General features: G+C 40.8%; 1 protein-coding gene across 1 annotated transcript in view; it reads right to left on the reverse strand.

Annotated features, from left to right (window-relative positions):
- The window catches only part of CDK17 (cyclin dependent kinase 17), a 115,599-nt gene extending 111,251 nt beyond the window's left edge, over positions 1–4,348 (reverse strand). Inside the window, exon 1 of the mRNA XM_078449582.2 lies at positions 4,242–4,348. The gene's annotated coding sequence lies outside the window, so the exon portion shown is untranslated. The remainder of the gene's footprint in view (positions 1–4,241) is intronic.
- Between the last annotated feature and the right edge of the window lie 13,869 nt (positions 4,349–18,217).

Below are 18,217 nucleotides of genomic sequence, written 5' to 3' on the forward strand. Positions count from 1 at the left end.
GGAGACAGAATCCAAAGCAGGCTCCAGGCTGTCAGCACAGAGCCCAATGCAGGGCTCAAACTGCAAGGTCAGAACCTGAGCTGAAGTCAAGACCCTTAACCGACTAAATCACCCAGGCACCCCCCAAAAAAAATTTTTTAAAGGAGACTTGGAGAGCAAGGTAATTTTCATTCATCCCAATATGCCACAGATCTGTAAATCTACCTCCTCACATACAGTATTCAGTATCATAGGTTACTATGGAACATAACATTATTTATAGTAGGCACCTTCCCATTAGATTTATTGTTAGGTTTTTATTTATTTTCCAAGTTGGCCAACAGAGAGAGGGAAACAGGCTAGGAAAGGTAAGCTACACTCAGATATATTCAATACATTTTCCTGGCCCTTGGCAATTACTCTTTCCAGGTCAATATTTTGCAGATATGAAAGCAGTTGCCAACTAAAAAGGCTCAGAGTAAAATAATGACTAAGACTCCAGTAATGACAGTAAGAATTCTTGGCTTAATTCATAAATATTGTAAATAGAAATTAAAAAAAAAAAAAAAAGGTCCTCTCCCCACCAGTTCAAAGAAATTGCCAACACTGTAGGTTGAATGCTAGTAACCTACACCAAATTTTCTATTTAGGTGATTTTTTAACCTCATAAATAGTATATAAAGCACAATTTTAAATGCCATAAACCTCCTGTTTATCTTTATCATCTAAAATGCAAAACGCTGGGGCTCCTGGGTGGCTCAGTGGGTTAAGCATCCAACTTTAGCTCAGGTCATGATTTTGTAGTTCATGGATTTGAGCCTTGCACTGGGCTCTGTGCTGATAGCTCAGAGCCTGGAGCCTGCTTCAGATTCTGTGTCTGCCTCTCTCTCTGCCCCTCTCTCACTGCACTCTGTCTCTTTCACTCTCTCTCAAAGATAAACATTAAAAAAAATTAATAAATAAAACGCAAAATGCCATGATCAGTTTATAAATTGCACTTTAAATAACTTTTCCATTTAAAAGTTTAAGCAAAAATTACACATTCAAAATTCAAAGAACCTCAAAACTATTCTTCCTTCCCATATATGAAAGGAGACAATTTTTAAAATAGATAAAATACTCTAATGAATATTTTTATTAACTGAATTTAACATATAATGTCCTTTTTCTACAACACAGCAATACATTTGTTAAGAAATTATCCTCCGTGGAAGTGTAAAAACTATAAAAAAGAATGCCATGACATGATGCTGCAATTTTTGTAAAGATTAGAGAACAGTAATAAAGACTCAAAATGTAATGCCTTATAAATATGCAACACGATTAGACAATAACAAAGAAAATACCAGGGGGAAAATTCTGTGTTCACAGATAATGTTTTATAGTATTACAGGACATCATCTTCACTTCTTCAGTTGCCACTATAGTTTCTACCATTCACAGTAAAATGCCTCCAGTTGTTTGGTTAGTACTATTTCACCAATAAAGGAAAAGGAGGGAAATACTGCTGAAAATAAGGGGAAAAACAAAAGCCTCAACAAAGTACATTATTTTATGCCATCTCTTTCCACCCTAATCATAGGACAGAAGCAGTATCTAAAAACGAAACATATCAACAAATACATACATTAAAATCTGTTTAGTCAACACGACTACAGAGAAAATAAAATTTAAATTTTCTATTTTTTGTAAAACCAATGACTTATTAGAACAAGATTACTGGTGTACAAAGCTACCACTGTATATTGGGTCACTACCATACACTGAAATAACTCTTGCAATTTCATCTTTCCTTACTATGTATGTCTCTTTCTCCCTTCAGGTAATCAGAGCACATCTGGCAGGCTACACTATTTCAAATACCTAACACCTGAAAGTGACTTTATTGGGTCAGAGTTCAAGGATGAGCATAAACTCTTTTACGGGAGCTTCTTTCAGTAACAGGAAAATTAGGTTACTAACAAGGCTTTATACTTCATACACTTTTTTTCTGATTTTAAAAGGAATGTAAAAATTTGGAAAATACAGAGCTGTATTTTTTTTCATCCATAAATCACACCACCCAGAAATCTTCGTTAACTTTTTGGTAGATTTCCTTCAGAGAATTAAACTTCATAATCTAATTAAACACTAACCAACATGTAGAAAATAGCCAATGTATCTTCGATTTGGCCTTTTGATAAATATGCTATACAAAACACCAATCATTAATGATACGATCTTTAATTTCACAGAGATATTTGAAATGTATTAAGTGGTGAGAGTGGGGTAGGGAGTACACAATTCAGAGGCGGGTCCCTAAAACGAAATCCTTTTCACAATTTTTATAGCGTCAACATTGTAATGGCAGCAAGATATGGCTGTTCCCAGAATAATATCCACAGTAACGTCCCTATACCAAAGTCTTTACTTTTAATTTCTTTCCATCATGCTTCAATGTCTATTTTGGCTGTAAAATATACATGTATACATGTACATATATGTGTGTGTGTATATATATACACCAAAGGCTCAGCTATTTTCTTTGAAGTCCAGCATTCAAACTGTTAGTGTTTCTGGCCTATGAGACAGTCCACCAGATAAAAGGATGACACTTCTATATTCCAATATTCTCCCTAATAAAAAAAGGACTTTTCCTTAAATATTGCCAATTTTTTTCCATTGTTACAACGATTGTTTTTGGAAGTATGCAGATATTAGAATTACAAAGACTGACATGACCTCATTAACAAACAAAACCAATAACACCACTGGCAGCAAATTTTTTTCTTAAAATTTGATTGAACCTTGCCTCTAGCTTCAACGGAGGCTTTCCTTGACTCCAGGCATTAAAGATCTTAAAATCCCATTCATTTTCTTCTGCCCAATGGTTAACAGAAGTCTAAGATACAGTAACTCAAATTTGTTACTTTGACCTTCTAACACTAGCGCCCTTTAAAAGAAATCCCTCAACAAGAATCAGCAAAGTTTGAGGAAAGAATTGTCTTTAAGTCAAGCATTTCCTGATAAGTGACAGAAGGTCTGACTGCCAGGAATACACTTTGCTGACCCTAGTAAGAGCCGAGACTCAAAACAAAATTTGCCACTTTTGTTACCTAGAAAATTTATTTGGCTAAGAAGTGATAAACCATAACCAAGGCCGTGTCTTTAGTGGACGAATTAATATAAAAGAGGAGCGCCACGGGTTTCAGCTAAATGTTTTTGCCATTTTTGAAGAAAAGCTAATTGTTAGTGGCCATGTGACATTATAAGATCCCAGAAAGGAAAGGGTGGGAGGAAGAGAGAGGAGTTCAAGGCAGTTCAGGGTCAGAACAAGCTCAGGCATCCTGTCATTAGCAAACGTTCCCCCAAGCTGAAGGCAAAATACTGCTTACCCGAAAAGGAGTGGGTGAAAAGTAGGGGGAGAATGAGGGGGAAACCACAAGGGAGTCAATGTGGCAGTGAGGTGGTGACGGGAAGCAGGGAATCTGGAGCTATCCAGCTGAGTTGGGGAGCAAAAGCATCGGGCACGAAAATGCTGAGAAAAGCAACTGCAACGGAGACGACAATACTTGGCAACTGCCCATATTCCCCTCCCCATCGGTTCTTTGGGTTTCCCACACTCCCTCCACCTCAGCTCTTGACCGACACTCAGGGGTGTGACCCGCCAGCGGGAGGCTGCGGTGATCTTTGTCTCGGCCGGCTCCCCACGCGAAGGCTCCTCCTCCTCCTCCTCCTCCTCCTCCCCCTCCTCCCCCGCGCTCGCCACCCGCTCACACCCCCGGCGTCTCCAAGGAGCTGGAAGCGCGGCGGCCACCGCCGCCTCCTCGCCCACCTCCCGCGGACTCGCGCCCTTCCTTTCCCCTCCGCCGCCCGCGCCTGCAGCTCCACCCCCGCCGAGGGGGATCTTTGTGTCTCCGGGGACTTTCAGCCTCTTTCCTCCTGGGCCTCCCCCGGAGACCAAAAGGGCAGCAAGCACCAGAGGAGGCTGCGGCTGGAGGCGCCTCCCGCGAAGAAGCCCATCACATACCCACATCCCATCCTACCCCACCCCGGAAATGCCTGGGCGACCCGGGGTTCGCGCTGGACCAGAGGGGCGACAGGCACTCGCGAGCTCCCTACGCCGCGCCTCCCTCTCTCAACTTCCCGGCCGGGCCTGAGCCTCCAGCGCCCCCGAAGCCTCCCGCCCCGGCCCTCGGTCCCAAGCACCCTCCCGCCCCCCTCGGCTCGGGGTCCGCCCGGCAGGAGGAAAAGCCCCGCGAGGTCGCCCGCCACCAACTCACCAGCAAGTGCGGGGGCCGCGTCGCGAAGCGAGGCGCGGAGCGTGAGCTGCTCTGCCGACGCCCGCGGCGACCGGATGCAGGTCCGGGTCCCAGCGGCTGGCGGACCCGAGGCGCCTCCGAGGCGCAGGCCTCCGCCGCTGCCTTCCGGCTCTCGCCGAGGGTCCGGAGCCTCCGGGAGGGGCCGCGGGTCCCTCACGCGTTGTCAAGCCCCCCGGACAACATGGCTCCCGGGCCGCCGGGCCGCGCGGGCAGCCCACTAATCCCCTCGGAGGAGCCTGGGCGGGAGCGAGGCGGGCAGGGAGGTGACGCCCGGCTGAGGCGGCCCGCCCGGACGAGGGTTCCTTCTTCTCTGCGGCCGGACCGTGAGGAGCTCCGGAGACCGCGGGCGGCCGCTTTCGTTCTCTGCGTGTGCGTCGCTTTCTCACTCGGCGGCTGCGGACTGACGCCTCCGCCTGTTCCCCGGAGGAGAGCGAGCGAGCGAGAAAAAAGACTTTTATTGAAACGATCCAACCAGCAGCGGCAGAGAAAAGCGACCCGCCGCGGGAGCTTCCCCCACCCCCGCCTGAGCGGCTTGCCGCGGGCAGCGCGACCCCTGCTGGCGGCGGCGGCGGGAGGGGCGGAACCGACGGTCCGGGGGCGGGGCCTAGAGGGCGGGGCGGGGTATCCCCGGGAAACCCCCCGCCCCGAGGTGGGGGCCTTGGTCTCTCCAGCAGGGCTTCTGAAGCCGTCGGACCGAGGTGAGAGGGGTGAGAAGACCCCGCAGATGTGAGATGGTTACGTAGTGACGCAACAACACAGCGCCTGGGGAAGAGATTACCTGAGCAATTCAGCCCCTGCATCTTCCTCCCATCCACCCCCAACAAAACAAAAACTCTTGCTTAAATTATGCAATTATGTAATTAAGATATCAATGCCGCAGTTCTCTACCGGTATTCTAGAGAGTTGATGTCAAGGGGCCCACACCTGAGCATACTGATTGCAACTTTTCTCCTTTATTATGGGTGGTTGAGTGGGGTAGCAGGGCAGCAGTCATTCACTCACACAGCATTTGTTCTTTTAATTTCTTTGTACTGTGTTCTTGGCAATATGCTACGTCCTCAAAGGACTGAGAGTCTAGCTGGATGAAAGATAGTCAATAAGCAGTTATAATAAAAATATGGGCTATGTGAGAAGAGAAATACAAGGTGCTATAAGAGAACAGAGAGGAGCTACTGTTGCCTTTGGTTAGGTTTTGTTTTCTTGGGGGGAGGGAGCGCCAAGAGGTTGGCCCAGTTTCTGTAAATATTTTTACTTTCTTCTTTCCCAGAGGCTAAAAGCTAGTTCAGGAATGAACAGCAGAGTGAAAGTGAAGACAAACTAAAGTAATACTGACCCACTTTTTTCCACTAATAAGGATAAAGACAGAAGGTAAAAACAAACCCCTAGAGGGAGATAATGAGAGGATAGAAAAGACAAGAATGGGGACCGGATGTGGACAACCTAAACGAAAAATTTTAAACCACATAAAAGTCTGCTGAAGTGAGATACAAATATTTTTTCCATTTTAATACCAGGAAATAGACTTTGTAAGTTTTTAATGCAATTTCAAATCACATTATATCCTAAGGACTTCTGACAATTACCTTCTTGGATTCCTGGATGAATCCTTTCCCTCTAAAAATAATGCCTGCTGACTTCTTTCTCTTATTTTGTTGGGCAAAATGGAATATATCTACTGTAATAGCCAACGAAAATCATACATTTCAATCAGACTTCTCCCATGCCTCTAAAATTACCAGGATCCATAAATTAGAAACATTTATGCTCTGCACATATTTAACACTGCTTATCGTTCATATACGAATGCAAATGTAGAACACAAGCTTTCTTTTAGAACAAGTGTGCTTAAAAAAAAACACCGTTAGTGATGCTTTTTTGATTTGTCCAAGTCAGAGAACTTTGTGCTATACCAAGAATATAGCATCTATGTAATATAGCATCATTTTTAGAGGCCTTTTAAAGTTAGAGAGCTAAAAAATTAGTATTTATATAAGGCCTACTTACATGCCAAGCATTTTTCACATATTTGTCTTATTTAGAAAAAAAATTGTGTGTCTTTTTTTGGGTCCCTTAGAAAATGTTAAAAATCATAATAAAAGTGAGTCTACAAAACGACATCCTGAGTTTCATATCAATGACTCCCCTTTCATATTATTAGATTGGAATTACTCAATTAGAAATCCAAAGATTGTCCTAACTGCCTCATCTAAAGCTGCTAAAAAGCACCCTTTCCTTTTCCTAAATCTCTTATTACCATAATAAACATTTCATAATCAAAAAATCAAAACTTAGATAATAATTTTATTGATCTATTTATTCTTTCCATCAAAAAATATCTACTCACTGCATATGATGTGCCAGGCACTCTTCTAGGCACTGATAATATAGAAGTAAACATGACAGACAAGGTATTGCTCTCATAGAACTGTTTTCTAGTGATAGAAACGAGCACAAAGTATGTAACTCATTTAGGGAATTCATAAGATAACTTATACTAAGAAGAAATATATGAAATAACCATAAGAAATATCTTCAGTATATGAAGAAAATGAAAAACTAATGGAAAAGAAATTGGGCAGGAGGAACAGGGCTTAGGTGGTGAGGTCCAGAAAGACCTGATGAGCAGCAGAGGCTAAAAGCCATGGTTCTTTCTTTATATCCCTCAGTAAATTATTTAATCACAAAAAAGTCACAAAAAGAAGATGTTGGGGTGCCTGGGTGGTTCAGGCAGTTGAGCATCTGATTCTTGATTTCGGTTCAGGTCGTAATCTCACAGTCATGAGATAGAGCTCCGAGTTGGGCTCCTTGCTAAGTGTGGGGCCTGTTTAAGATTTTCTCTCTCTCCTTCTCCTTCTGCCCCCCTCCCACTCATGTGCATGCTGGAAGAAAGAAAGAAAGAAAGAAAGAAAGAAAGAAAGAAAGAAAGAAAGAAAGAAAATGTGGTATATACACACAGTGGAACATTATTCAGCTATAAAAAAGGAAGGAAGTGGTACAAAAACATGGGTGAACCTTGAGAACATTATGCTAAGTGAAATAAGCCAATCACAGAAGGACAAATACTGCATGACTCCATTTATATGAAATATCCCAAACGGTCAAACTCAGAAGCAGAAAGTAGAAGGGCGATTACTAGGGGCTGAGGGTTGGGAGAAATGGGAGTTGATGTTCAACTGATATATCAGCTATGCAAGATGAGTAAATTCTAGAGATCTGTTATACAACATTGTGCCTGTAGTTCACAATCCTGTAATGTACACTTAAAAATTTAAGAGGGTAGATCGCATGTTATCTGATCTTACCACAATTAAAAAAAAAAGTTACATACAATCAAAATAATGAGTACATTTATTTAGTTACTCTTCTAAACTGATTTAAAATTTGCCCATGATGTTTTTGGCATGCTAGTTGGCTTTTTTCCTAGGTTGTTAACCTTGTAAAATAAAGTATAAAATTGCTTAGAGCATTTTCCAAACTGTGGTTAATGAATATTCCCTAGCACATGGTGAGAGAGAGGATTGAGGAAGAATTCCAAGATCAGATCCACTTGGGAAATGTCACACACTTCATCTCCCTTTTGGAAATTTACCACACACATTTGCATATTAAAAACTCTGAGCTGTTCTAAGATTGAAAGTAATTTTCTTTCCAGTTAAACCAGTGTACTCCAAAATATTCTGACCATAGAATAGCTTTATCACAGGACATATATGAAAATATTGAGTGACATGTGCTGATGAGCACAATTTGGGAAACTGCTCTCCTGGAGCATTAGGCATTTACCCTTCAGCCTTGGGAAAGGGGGTCCTTAAAGGGGGAGAATTCGAAGGTCATTGAACTTTGGACAGAGAGAGTAGAATGGGATGGAGTCAGAAAATCTTTGCTGTGACTCACACTTTGAGAAAGACATAAGCGGGAAACAAATGTGAAACATATCCAGACAAGATACGGATGGAAAAGAGACGCTAAACCTGGTTTTCATTTTCTCTAAATCAATCGTTGTCAAACAATGATCCCTGAACCAGTGACAGCAGCAATATCTATCACCTGGGAATTTCTTAGAAAAAAATTCTCAGGGGGACCTGGGTGGCTCAGTCAGTTGAGTGTCTGACTTCAGCTCAGGTCATGATGTCATGGTTTGTGAGTTCAAGCCCTGAGTTGGCCTCTGCACTGACAGCTGAAGCCTGCTTCAAATTCTCCCTCTCTCTCTGCCCCTCCCCCACACACGCTCAGTCTCTCTCTCTCTCTCTCTCTCTCTCTCTCTCTCTTATCTATCTCAAAATTTAAAAAACGAAATTAAAATTCTCAGGCTCCACTGTAGACCAATTGAATCAGAAACTCTGGGATGGAGCCCGGCAAACTGTTTTAACAAGTCCTCTAGGATTCTATTACACAGTTTGAGATATAATAAAGTTTGAGAACCACTGCTCTAGACAGCACTAATACATAGCTTCATCTGCTTTCAATTTCCCACATGTCTGAATTTCTGGACCATTTCCAATTATTAATAGCTACAAAAAATTCTCAAAGAAATTAGTTACCTTACCAAATTGGGAAAAAGCTTTTTGTCTGGTTTTATTCCCTATTTTGCCAGGCTGAACCATATAATAAATATATATGTTTGCAATAAGAGTGAAGCAAATCAAGCAAAGGGCAGCAGTCAGCTTTCTTCCCTGTAATGTCACCTGAGCAAAATAATTTTGCTTTTAGTAAAAATGAAACCACAGATGAGAAAAGAGTAGTATCGAAGGATTTTTTAACCTACTTTGAAAACAGAACAACTAGCCTCAATTAAACATTTATTCCTTATAAATATTTTCTACCATCCCAACATATGCAAAATAACTTTATACCATTGAATAATGATACAGCTGTAGCCCATCACTAAAAAATTAACTATGGAGATTTTACAGGTCCAGATCTATTTAAAAATCGTTATCAAAGTATCTCCATAGACACAGAAGTTACAAACTTGGGGAGGGAAATTTCTTTACTGTCTACATCTAAAATTTTAAATTTACAGTACTAGATTTATCTGTAGAGGCTTGGTAACATCCGAGAGACTTGGTACAGTCCAGGGAGCATTATAAAAAGCTTTCAGGAAAGTGATGTCATGTGTCCCTTACTAAGGAAATGAATCCAGGAACCAAACTTAGTCTTGGCAGTTAAGGAAGACATAATTTTCAAACATTACATTTCAAAATGAAGTTGATCTCTAGTTGTTGACAAAATGCTTAGGGAGTGTTAGTCTCCAGGCTTCCAGTAAGAATCTATTAAAAGACTAAGGAGGGATTAAATTGTTTTTCTTTCTTTCCTTTTTAAACCTTGTGATATTAACTGCTCTTAACTAGATTGATGTTCTGCCTCCTAAAAGAAATCAGGGGTGGGCTCTTAATCAAAGAAAATATACTTAAAGCTTATTTGAGCTTTCTAAAAAATGAAGCACAACATGAAACTACCTTTAGATTTAACAAATTTCTCTTTAAAAAAAATATATTGTTGAAATGTGGGAGCTAGGGCAGTAAAGGTTTTTTTTTCCCTCTTAAGCGCCTTAAAAAGGAGAATGTGGCAATTAGCATTTTCCCAGAGGCTTGTCAGAATGATCATTAGCCTGCTTTCATTCTTTTAAAGAATGACAGAAGGGAGTAGCAGAAGCCTTATGGTTTGTCATCCTTAGAATTTGTTTGCCGCAGTGATTTGTGTGTAGGGATGATTATCAGACTGATTTGTAGATGTAATCCTTCTAGTCTTTCGATACTAGTTTAGAAGGGCAAGTTTTTCAGTAAACTAACTTTGACTTGCCCAAGCCCACATGACCATGGGATCATTTTAGAGTATGACCCATGAAGAGGAGAGTAGAGGAAATATTTGGTATTTAACATTGAAAAAATGGAAAAATTAAAAATGAGAAAGAGGAGAGGTGCCTAGATGGCTCAGTCAGTTGAGCATCCAACTTTAGCTGAAGTCATGATCTCTCAGTTCATGGGTTCGAGCTCCACATTAGGCTCTGTGCTGACAGCTCAGAACCTGGAACCTGCTTTGGATTCTGTGTCTCCCTCTCTCTCTGCTCCTCCTCCTCTCTCTCTCTCTCTGTCAAAAATAAAAATTAAAAGGAAAAATGAGAAAGAGGAAAAAGACAATAAGAAGGTAAAAAGCAGGGGCAGAGAAGAAGAATTAAGTCTTATAAATGTACTTTTATTCAGCAATAAGGAAGCCACAGATGTTAATAGTGTCAAACTTCATGTACTAGAAAGGAAGAATAGAAAAACGTGAAGCTAAGCAGGTCAGTGTTCTAACCCTGAGGCAATATTGCATAGGAATTGAGCTTTGCAACCAGTCAGATTGGATGGGCGTCCTAGCTTTACCACTGTAAGATTTTGGTAAGTTACTTAACTAAGAGTTTCCCCATGTGTAAAATTAGGATAATAGCATACCTGCCAGGTTGTAAGTATTGAATGAGATAATGAATGTAAAGCAACTATACCGTAACTTTTTCTGTTGTGACATGAGTGACTCAAGTACCTTATACAGAAAAGGGATTTTGTTGCTTACAGACCTGCAAAAACCAGGGGTATTTAAGGCTTCAGGGACATCTTATCCAACGGCCCACACAGTGTCATCAGAACCTGGTTTTTCTCCTTTTGGCTCTGCCTTTGGCAGCCCTGGCTCATCTACCCATTAGGTCAAAAGATGGCTGCAATATTTGTAGCTCTATACTTTCTGGTTCAAGGCTTCCAGAAAAGAGGGAGAAACATCCCCAGTAGCACAAACATTAGCTCTAATTAGCCCAACTCAAGTCGATGAACTGTCACTGTGACCAAGGCAACTGAGTAATTGGCCGCATATGCTCTACCCTTAAAGGCAAGGTGAAGTTTTTGCTTCACTTGAATCACATGTGTTGAGAGTGTAGAAAGAGAGGTTCCCTCCAACACAAAATGAAGGCACTCTTATCATAAGTAAAGGGCACTCTTACCATCCACTTAATTAAAATGCAGAAAGCCAGGGATAAGCAGGCTTTATTATCAGCTGGATCCAGGCAGTCTGCCTCAGAACACAGTCACTCTGTCTCTCATTTGGGCTTCAGTCTATGTGCCAACTTCATTTCTGCAGGCTTCTTTTCAAGCTCACTGACATCCCTGGACCCTAGCCTTCATAATGCCTAATCCAAAGGAAAAGAGATCCATTCAGAAAATTCTGAGGAAGGACCCTAACTGGCCCAGCGTGGGTCATATGTGTCTATCCTCCAATCAGAAGCATCCCACCAGACCAGGTGGAGTGAAGGAGATGTACTTGTTCGAGGGACAGAAGGGTGCTATGTTAACAAATATAAGAGGGAATTCAGGGCAGTCAAAACCACAGGTGTCCACTATAACTGGTAAATGCAAAGAGTATAATCAGAAATCGCAAATCAGAGAAAATAATTTTGGTAAAGAGGGCGGGGTCAACCAAGAAGAGCAGCAAATGCATGAACACATGGATAAATTGTGGTTTATGGATACTCAGCATGGGATGCAACTTGGCAATAAAAAGAAATGAATTATTGACATATGCAACAACATGGATGAATCCCAGGGTAATTATGACAAGTAGAAGAAGCCAGATCCATTTTTGTAAAATTATAGAAAATGCAAGCTAATCTATAGTGACAAAAAGTAGATGAGTGGTTGCCTGAGTCTGGGGTAGGGAAGGATTAAAAAAAGCACGAGGACACTTGTGGGGATGACAAATACATTCTTTTTCCCTTTATTGTAGCGATGGCTTTCATGGGTGTATACCTATGTAAAAACTTATCTAATTGGATGAGTTTTTCTTTTAAGTTTATTTTGAGAAGGAGAGTGCGTGTACATGTGAGTGGGAGGGGAGGGGAGGGGTAGAGACAGAGGGAGAGAGACAGAGAGGGAGAGAGAGGCAGAATCCCAAGCAAGGCTCCACGCCCAGCACGCCCTGTGTGGGGCTCAAGCTCACGACTGTGAGATCATGAACTGAGCCAAAATCAAGAAAGATCCAGATGCTCAACTGACTGAGCCACCCAGGCACCCCTCAAATTGGACACTTTAAATATATGCAATTAATTATATGTTAATTGTACCTAAATAATACTGTTTAAAAGAGAGAGAGAGAGAGAGCAAATATGATCCCAAATGCTGTCCTGTTTAATGGCATTTGAAATTATTTTCTGACCTGTCTGTACAAGGCTGAATTTTCCAACAGTGTTATAAATGCCTTCTGTACGTACATCTGTATAGAATTCATGCCACTTAACCCATAGATGGTTTCTAGCCACAGGCTCAAGGAAGAGGTTAACAAAAGATATGCGTAAGATTATATTCTTCTTGAAAGATTTCTCTTCATGGTGAAAAAGAGTATATCAGTGGACAATACCTAATGAGCCATGGCTGAAATCTACTAGATTCTATATAAGACAGTGACCTGGTAAATCCACAACACCCCTTCAAAGCAGACTGTAGTGTTCAATAAATGCCTTTTCTTTCCACCTTCTCAATGTGAAAAGAACCCAAAAAGTTTGAAATGTTGTTCATTTCTATGTTTACTTATAAATATTTTCTGTTTTTATACTCCAAAATGTAGATTATTCTTGCAATTATTTTTTAAATGTAGGCTCTATTCCCAATGTGGAGCTTGAACTCACAATCTCTAGATCAAGAGTCACATGCTCTATTGTCTGAGCCAGCCAGGTACTCCTGTCTGTGCGATTAAAGGTGATTTCCTTCTAGGCAGAGAGAAGCATGCGTTGGCCGGGACATTCTGTTTCTTTGGGCACCCTGAAAGTCATTAGGTAGATCACAGTTGGAAGGGCTTTCTAGAGCTCAATTACCTATCTTCGAATTCTAGTTTGATTGGAAGGCATCAGAAATGCTAAATATTGGGGCGCCTGGGTGGCGCAGTCGGTTAAGCGTCCGACTTCAGCCAGGTCACGATCTCGCGGTCCGTGAGTTCGAGCCCCGCGTCGGGCTCTGGGCCGATGGCTCGGAGCCTGGAGCCTGTTTCCGATTCTGTGTCTCCCTCTCTCTCTGCCCCTCCCCCGTTCATGCTCTGTATCTCTCTGTCCCAAAAAAAAAAAAAAAAAAAAAAAAGAAATGCTAAATATTGCAGTATTACCTCTTATACACCTAGAAATGCAAAGACATTTTACAGAGTATTTTGTTGTTTAAAAGATAATTTTCTCATAATGATGAAAAATTTTAGTAATGTAGCCTGTTCAAAAAAATAATTTACATCTTTTGGATAATTCAAATCCTTTGAATAAATCAATGATTAAGGTAGTACATACCTCTCTGTGTATATTTACACTTCATTCCTTTACTACCTTCTATCCACTATTAGGCACAGTGAAGCAAAATATTCCAGCATTCTCTCATTTTGCATTAATGTTCAAAGACATAATAGAAAGACTATAGGATTCAAAGTGAAATGAACTTGGGTTTAAGTCTTAGCTCCATTATTTGTTATACAATAGTGAGAAAGAGGGTTAATCTTTCTGAGCTTCAGTTTCTTTGTACGTAAAATGGCATATTCCATAGGCCCTTTCATGAGGATTGAACAAGACACCAAATATAAAGTTGCCTAACACGATACTTGCCACTTAACTGGCTTCGAATAAACGTTAATGTTCTTCCTTCCACTCTCACACACCATGATGATAAAAGTCATGGAAAAATACTTTGATGAAAATGCATCTGGGAAGGCAGAGATCTAAGTTTATAATGCTCAAGAGAAATAATCTGTTTTCTAAGAAGAGGAACTATAATATTTAGAAAAACAGGAATGGAGACAAACATTTTTGCTAGATTAGCAGCCCAAATAATACACGAGGATATAAGCTATCCTCGTGTATTATTTGTCATAAGTATCACTTAACATTCAGAATGTGAAAGGCCAGTAATAGCATTATGAATAAAACACATGTAGTTTGTGACATGTAAAGGTTTTCCTATTTAAGGGGAACAAAACACATGAGCACAGATTCTTATTTATCCACTTCCTATACTCGGTATTTACAAGTACAACTAACTATAAGCCTCAATTTTTTTTTTATCAGAGATACTCAAGCAATTTTAGGGTAGGGAGTGAGAAGTCTTCCGATCCTCATATTTACTTTTCAACTATCATTCCATTCAAATATTCCTTCAACCAATCTGTGTTTGGTGTCTATAACGTACCAGGCACTGTAAGGAATAGAAAGGAACAGGCAATGTCTCTATCTTCAAAGGGCTTAGTGTTTACCAGGGGAGAAGAAGGCTTGGCCATAACTCAGAAAAACTAAAGGCATAAGATAAAAGTTTGAATATGCTGCTCAGGGGAGGAGGAGGACCTCTAGCTGGAAGAAGTGGAAGGAGTAGGTAATCAAGGCAGTTTGTACGGCTTATATAAGACAAGTCAATAAGTATTTATTGGGGACTAATTCGGAATCTAGCACTGAGTGCTATCAAGAATGTGGAAGTCTCTTAAGCGGTAATCCTTGGCTCCATGGAATGTACAACATGGAGTTTGATGCAAAATTCTAACACTTGGCAGAAGGTGCAAGGTATGGGGCGCCTGGGTGGCTCAGTCGGTTAAGCGTCCGACTTCGGCTCAGGTCATGATCTCGCGGTCCGTGAGTTCGAGCCCCGCGTCGGGCTCTGTGCTGACAGCTCAGAGCCTGGAGCCTGTTTCAGATTCTGTGTCTCCCTCTCTCTGACCCTCCCCCGTTCATGCTCTGTCTCTCTCTGTCTCAAAAATAAACGTTAAAAAAAAAAAAAAAAAAAAAAAAAAAAAAGAAGGTGCAAGGTAGGCCTGACATCTCTACTCCTTCAATAGCTTTTGATATATTTATTTTAAATGTCTATTGCATGTTAATAGTAATTCAGTTATTAATGGTAATCCAATCTCAAAATAGAGTGAATCTGGGGTGCCTCGGTGGCTCAATTGGTGAAGTATCTGACTCTAGATTTAGGCTTAGGTCATGATCTCACAGTTTGTGGGTTTGAGTTCTGTGCTGACAGTGTGGAGCCTGCTTGGAATTCTCTCTCCCTCTCTCTCTGCCCCTCCCTCACTCATGCTTTCTCTGAAAATAAACTAAAAAAAAAACAACAACAGTGAATCTATTATGCATAGAGACAAAAGTCAGGTGTCTCTAGGAGTGGTTTCATAAACAGATAATGGAAAAAAGAAATTAGGACATTTTGAAATAGCCTCTAATTGTTTGCCAAATTGTAAACGGGCTATGCCATTCTTTATGAATCTTGGATACGTGGCAGTATTTTGAAAATTAAAATTTTAAATTACCAAATTTAAATTTGGTTTACTGCTTGGTCCCTTATTTTTAAAAGAATTAATGACACAGTTACTTATGACTGACGAGTCACATAAAATTTGGGTCTAGTGTTTATGTATAGCAAGATTAAGATCAGCACTAAACTTTCATTAGAAAGGTTAAACATTGGGGCACCTGGGTGGTTCAGTCAGTTAACCGTCGGACTTCGGCTCAGGTCATGATCTCGCGGTTCATGAGTTTGGGCCCCGTGTCCGTCGCTGTGCTGACAGCTCAGAGCCTGGAGCCTGCTTTGGATTCTGTGTCTCCCTCTCTCTCTCTGCCCCTCCCCTGCTCACACTGTCCCTCTCTCTCTCAAAAATAAATATTTTAAAAAAATTTTAGAAAGGTTAAACATTTTTTTTCACAATAGAGATAATGCTATAAATCCTTAACAAATTTATTTTTAAAGTAACTTTTTAAAAAAAAATTTTTTTAACGTTTATTTATTTTTGAGACAGAGAGAGAGCATGAACGGGGGAGGGTCAGAGAGAGAGGGAGACACAGAATCTGAAACAGGCTCCAGGCTCTGAGCGGTCAGCACAGAGCCTGACGCGGGGCTCGAACTCACGGACCGGGAGATCGTGACCTGAGCCGAAGTCGGACGCTTAACCGACTGAGCCGCCCAGGCGCCCCAACAAATTTATTTTTAAATAATCTTTGGAAATAGATTTAATTTTTGTCTATCTTGTAAGCCCATAAATGTGAAGTACTCTATTTCCTTTTCCTAGAATCAAGTTTCCAAATTTCTCATTTAAAACAACCTCACTTCCCAAGTTTAGCATCGAAGTTTTTTGATTTCTTCCCTTGACAAATCGTGTCCATCCTTTTATATCTGATTCATGCCTTCCGCGGTCTTAAAGACAGGATGCCTCAGCTCTTTTTTGGCAAGTCATATACTTCAGACTCAGATGTAGGCACGTCTGTATGGCTCATCCATGTGACACACCTAAGCCAGCAAAAGACAGGAGGCTCAAACTATATAATTGAGCCTGAGGCGGAGCCATCTGTTTCATTTAAAACACAGAATGAATTGGAATGAGAGGCCCACTGAGATAGACTTGGAAAAGATGACAAGGAAGAATGGAAGAAAAAAATTATTAGTGTTTTTAAGAACATTGTCTTTTTCTTTCTTTTTTTATAAAAAAATTTTTTTAATGTTTATTTATCTTTGAGAGGGAAAGAGAGAGAGAGAGAACAGAGCACAAGTGGGGCAGAGAGAGAGGGAGACACAGAATCCAAAGCAGGCTCCAGGCTCTGAGCTGTAAGCACAGAGACTGACATGAGGATTGAACCCACGAACCGCGAGAACACGACCTAAGTCAAAGTCGGAGGCTTAACTGATTGAGCCACCCAGGCTCTCCTCTCTTTTTCTTATAGAATATAAAAATGTTAATTAAATGCTTTCTTCACCCACTATTTTATTTTATTTATTTTTGGTAAAAATGCTTTAAAAGTTATAACAATATTACAAAAGATCCAGAAAAGAAAGAAAATCACCCGTAACCCTTCAACCATAACACAGTAGCCTATCATTTTGGAGTATTTCTTTCCAGCCTTTATTTCATATTCATGTATGTTTTAATAGTTTACAGGTGATTTTGTATCATGTTCTTGACTTACCATTATCATCAACACTTGTTCTGTTGTCGTCATGAATATCCTATTTGTTGGCTGTCCAGCCCTCTGCAACTCGTGTTTCATGGGCCCTCCCCATCTCTCTGCAAAATCTTCCCCAGAGTGTGTCTGGGAGTTGCTGCAGGGAAGGGTGCCTCACACGTGCTCCTGCCCCATCAGCTGCCACCTGTGTCATTGAATTACTCTTCTCCGTTGCTGGCGACCACCATGTTTTCAGGCAAACTGAGTCTAGGTAAACTGAGGCTGCCTCTGCCTTTGTTTACCGTGGATACTGTTGACTTCCTAGATAGGATATTCAGTTTATCCTTTCAAGTCACCTGCCTTGATGTCCTCTCCTGCCGTTCCAACCTAAGGGGTTCCCATTGGCAAAGGGTGAAAATTTGGACTGGGGGCCAACAAAAGCATTTGTTGGCAGGTGTAGGCACACATTTTTCCTAAACTACCTCTAAACTGCACTCATTTTTCAGTGATATGAGAGGTTGTGTCTAAATATTGGAATTGATATGAATTTTTAAAAAGCATTTACTCTGGGTAACATAATAATAAGTGGCTCTGTCACTTTTTAACAGTATATACTCTTAGCAAGTCAACCTGTTTGACCTCAATTTTCTCATCTATAAATCGTGATAATACTTTCTATTTTGCAGAGTGGTTATAAAGACTAGAGGCATGCTTCTATAGCTCTCACTGCCATATTATACGGATATTGATAGCTAATGTTGTTATTATGTATTGTTTATGGACTAGAAGCAGACTTAATTCAAATAGCCTACCCCATCTTCAAAGTGGCAGACAGGAACTGTAGACTGAGAGTCAACATTTCAAATATGTTTTGATTAGCAATTTAAGAAAAATTCTTGAACTCAAAACAATTCATGTTACAAAAAAAGATACTTTATTAAATTAAATGAGAAACATACATGACTTTCACATACTTGAACATGAAAAGGCTTTAAATAAGCTTTTTCATTTTTTTCTTCTTTAAGCA

The sequence above is a fragment of the Panthera onca genome, chromosome B4, assembly GCF_046562875.1.
Source record: "Panthera onca isolate mPanOnc1 chromosome B4, mPanOnc1 haplotype 2, whole genome shotgun sequence".
Taxonomy (NCBI): Eukaryota; Metazoa; Chordata; class Mammalia; order Carnivora; family Felidae; genus Panthera; species Panthera onca.